Source organism: Sarcophilus harrisii, chromosome 1 (genome assembly GCF_902635505.1).
Source record: "Sarcophilus harrisii chromosome 1, mSarHar1.11, whole genome shotgun sequence".
Classification (NCBI taxonomy): Eukaryota; Metazoa; Chordata; class Mammalia; order Dasyuromorphia; family Dasyuridae; genus Sarcophilus; species Sarcophilus harrisii.
In genome coordinates, this window is record NC_045426.1 from 658,344,244 (window position 1) to 658,348,404 (window position 4,161).

General features: G+C 35.9%; 1 pseudogene; it reads left to right on the forward strand.

The window, feature by feature from the left end:
- Positions 1 to 1,070: 1,070 nt before the first annotated feature.
- Positions 1,071 to 2,006, forward strand: LOC100922020 (annotated as a pseudogene).
- Positions 2,007 to 4,161: the final 2,155 nt, after the last annotated feature.

The following is a 4,161-nucleotide window of genomic DNA, read 5'->3' on the forward strand; positions in this document are numbered from 1 at the left end:
AGAATAGGAGTCAGAACTACAAAGGAGTATGGAGTTCTCAAACTCTTTCAAGACTGAGGAAGCAGGGTCTCATAAAAGTGCCCTTTTATATACAGCAGCCCAAGGCTAACACATACAAGTCTGAATAATACAAACTCAACAAATACTGGAAGGTTGATATAATTTATTACAAGTTATGGATAAATATAGCAATGGAAAGCAATTAGGATGAAAAAAAAAAGCCTGTGTAAATCAGGTGAAGGGATTAGAGTTCCTTGGCATAAAGGAAAGAGAATATATTGCTGTATGGGCAAACTATTTGCACATTTTTAAAGGAATGTTATTTGGGACAGAAAAAATATTTGTTCGGCAAACACTCAAAGGGTAGACTGAGAGCATTAGATAGAACTTTTCAAGTTTTGAACAAGCATATTTTGGCTCACTGGAAAGAAAAGTGAGAGCAAATCCAGAGTGGAATGGATTCAGGAAGATGAGAATTTTCCTTTTCCTGGAAGTGGTCAAAGAAAAGTAAGATGCCCACTTGACATTCATATTGTAGAGTAGTTGTTATAGGGTTTTTTTTTTTTTTTGGCATGGTATAATTTTATACTACAGGTCTTATGAGGTCAGTTACATTCACATGTGACCTTATGATTTCTGTTGAAAAATACAGTCCAATCTTCAGTCAGGCTAGATCAATGTCCTCTCTCTACTGTTTTCTGTAGATATGATCTTACCCTGCCCACAATTTCTTTATCTCAGTGTTCTGTTTATTGATGGTTAGAGAAAATTTGTGATGTTCATAAAATATTCATTTCTAAATGTGTGTGTTCAAATTACAAAAACGATCTGAATTGGAAGGAATATTCGAGGTCATTAGCTCAAAGTGCTTTGTCTTGCATTGAGGTAGAATGTGGAACTAGTGACTTGTCCAAGATCAGAAAGGTAATAAAGGGGAAAGGTAGGAACAGAACCTAGAAATTCTAATCCAGAGCTTGGTCAGAATCAGAGTTTTTCTGTTTTATATTCAGGGATACTTGTATCTTTATGTCTTTTTCTTGTTTTTCTTTCACAGCAGAAAAGTCAGACCCATGGTACCAGGAAACCAAACAAAATTCAATGAATTTGTGCTCCTGCGATTTTCTGAAAAAACAGACCAGCAGGGGCCCCTCTTTGGGCTATTCTTGAGCATGTACTTGGTCACAGTGATTGGAAACCTGCTCATAGTGTTTTCCATTGGCTCTGACTCTCATCTCCACACCCCCATGTACTTCTTTCTTTCCAACTTGTCCTTTGTGGATCTCGGTATGGTATCCACTACAGTACCCTAGATGTTGGCAAGTATTTTGACACAAAACAAAGTCATTTCCTATGCTGACTGTCTTGGCCAGATGTTCTTATTTATGGTTTTTATTAGCATGGACCATTTCCTTCTCACTGTAATGGCCTATGACCGTTTTGTGGCTATCTGTCACCCTCTGCGCTATACAGCCATCATGAACCCCAGGTTGTGTGGCTTGCTGGTATTGCTTTCCTGGATAATAAGTCTCCTAGACTCCCTTCTTCACAGTCTGATGGTAATACGGCTCTCCTTCTGTACAGAACATGAAATTCAGCACTTCTTTTGTGATCTTCCTGAAGTTCTGAAACTCTCTTGTTCAGATACTTTCATCAATTTTTTCTTGATGTATTTTGTTACTGGACTTCTGGGTATAGTCCCCCTCACAGGAATCCTTTTCTCTTATAGCCAGATCTAGTCTTCCATTTTAAAAGTCCCATCTGCTCAGGGGAAGTATAAAGCTTTTTCCACTTGTGGATCTCATCTCTCTGTTGTTTTCTTATTCTATGGCACAGGGCTTGGAGTATATTTAAGTTCCTCAACTACTGATTCTTCATGGAAGATCACAGTTGCCTCAACAATGTATGTTGTGGTCACCCCCATGTTGAATCCCTTCATCTATACACTAAGGAATAAAGACATAAAAGATGCCCTTAAAAGGCTCATTAGCAGAATTGCCTCCTCTTAGTGAAAGGGTTAGCTCCAAGTACAGGAGAGCAGAGTACTTCTGAGGAAAGTATTGGGAGGCAGAACTGTTTTCCCAATCAAATCCATCCTCTATTTGATCACTAGAGTAATTTTCCTAAAGTACTTACCATATCATCCATCCTGAGGAATGAATGTCAGTAATTCCTTATTCATCTACAAATAAATATAAAATTCACTGTTTGACATTCAAATCATTTCATAAACCAATTTCCTTTTACTTTTCCAGTTGTCTAATACCTTATTCTCAATGATATATTCTTATATCCAGCAACACTAGCCTCTTAACAGTTCCATGAGTAAAACATTCCACTTCTTGATTTTAGGCATTTTCTAAGGCTGTCTCCCATGTCAAGAAGACTCCTACTCCACTCCACTTCCTGGCTTCCTTTCTTTTGATTCAGAGACTTTAAAAAATAATCCCCTTTTTACTAGAAGCCTTTCTGTCTCTCTTAATTGTAGTTCCTTCTTTCTTTTAATATTTCCTATTCATCTGTATATAGCCTGTTTGTATATATTTGTTTGCCTGTAGTCTTCCCAATTAGATTGTAAGATTCTTGTGGTCAGGGATCATCTTTTGTCTCATTTTTAATGCCCAAAACTTAGCAGAGTATCTAACACATAAGTGTTTAATAAATGTTGGTTGATGAATCTCAAGGTCCCCACTATCCTTGCTCTGTCTTTCTTGCTGACCATATATGATCATTATATTATTCTCTTTATTACTGGAATTTCCCCCATAATTATAGTAGACTGAATCTCTCCTGCTTCTTCATGACATTTTCCAGCTCAAAAAATTTCTGGAAATGAAGCAAAAAATATGAGATTTAAACTTCAGCCTAGCATTTATAAGTTGTATGCCTTTGTGAATCAATTTATATATTTATCCCTCAATTTCATCACTTCTGAAATGGAAATTGGAAGACCTATGACCTGATCATATGAAATGTTTTTTTTCCTCTATGAATCAAATCAAATATTGCATACAAAAGTATTTTGTAAACTGTGAAATATACATAGGTGTAGGAAAGAAAGAAAAATAGAGAAAATGAATATAGGATTTCATCAGTATGAGAATCTAAATCCCATCTCCTACAGGCCTTTGCAGATGACTATTATGACTTACAGTGCTTAATTAAAAATTCATCACATGGTGGCCAGCCCTCTCATGGTGAGCTTCTTTGTCCTTTGCCTGACGCAATAAGTAAATTCTTTCTAATTTAGTTGGACTTGGCAGAACTGGAATGCTGATACCATAGCCTTTGATCATCTCCATTTGACAATAAGACATTACATGGGTACATTTGTACCAAGTCCTATGGCTTTGTGATCAGCTTTGCCATCATTACCCTTAAACATGATTCTGATCTTTTAACTACTTACCTTAAGATGCTTCACTGGCTCTCTACCATAGGTAGGATAAAATGTCTTCTCCTGTGACATTTAAAACTACCCATAATCTAAGTCCAACATGTGTTTGTGGTCTATTTTCATATAACTGTCTCAAGATACTGTACATTCCAATCAAACTCATCTACTTGTAAGGATGTGCCATATGTCACCTCATAGTCTTTTAAAAGACTTTTGCCATGTGTGGAAAAGAGAGAAGCCCATATGCATTTTTCTATTTTCCATTCTGAGCTCTATAGCTGAGTTCAAGTGCTAACATCAAAAACAGCTTCTGATCCCCCCATTTGATTCCCCAATTCCCCAATTGTTATACCCCATTTCTATCAAATTTGCTGCATATTATTTATCTCTATATACATCTTGAATTTTTCCTGCCCCCAAAGAATATAAACTGTTAGAAAGTAGAGACTATCTTATATTTGTCTGGTATGCAAAGTACCTAGTTCAGTACCAAGACAAAGTAGGCATTTAATAAATGCTTGACATGAATTGAATCATCCTTGGCTCTCTTTTTAATGAATTTCAAAAATCATAGGAGAGATCTGGGATCTACTCCAGTTTCTTACATAATGAGATAATCCTTTTTAGATCTAAAATGTCACTCAACATTTGAATTCTTTCAATTATAGGGAACTTATTATGCTAGTATTATATTATATAATATAATATGCTATTATATGCTAATATGATGCTATTATGCTATATGCTATATATAGCTATATATATGC